Raw genomic sequence first — 306 nt, 5'->3', positions numbered from 1 at the left:
CCCCAGCCATCCCTCCTCCCACCCCACCACTCCGTCAGTTCGTTGTACCGGCGCCAAGAGGTGACTGCATGAGGCACCGCCATCCTCACCGCCCGACCTCCATCTTTCCCGCGCGAGGATGCCAGCTCCCGCGCTTTTGCCTCTCTCGGCGGGAAGGGCGAGCGGCCGCCGAGGAGGAGCAGGGCGCATGCGCGGGCGACGCGGAGGGGTGTGTTCCCGTTTAGGCTTTGAGTGACAGCGGGCGGGTGCGTTCTGCGCGTGCGCACGTCCCCCGCGGCCCGAGGGCGCATGCGCAGTGAGGGCAGG

The sequence above is a fragment of the Eurypyga helias genome, unplaced genomic scaffold (assembly GCF_000690775.1).
Source record: "Eurypyga helias isolate BGI_N326 unplaced genomic scaffold, ASM69077v1 scaffold18728, whole genome shotgun sequence".
Taxonomy (NCBI): domain Eukaryota; kingdom Metazoa; phylum Chordata; class Aves; order Eurypygiformes; family Eurypygidae; genus Eurypyga; species Eurypyga helias.
Note: the sequence above shows the minus strand (reverse complement) of the source record.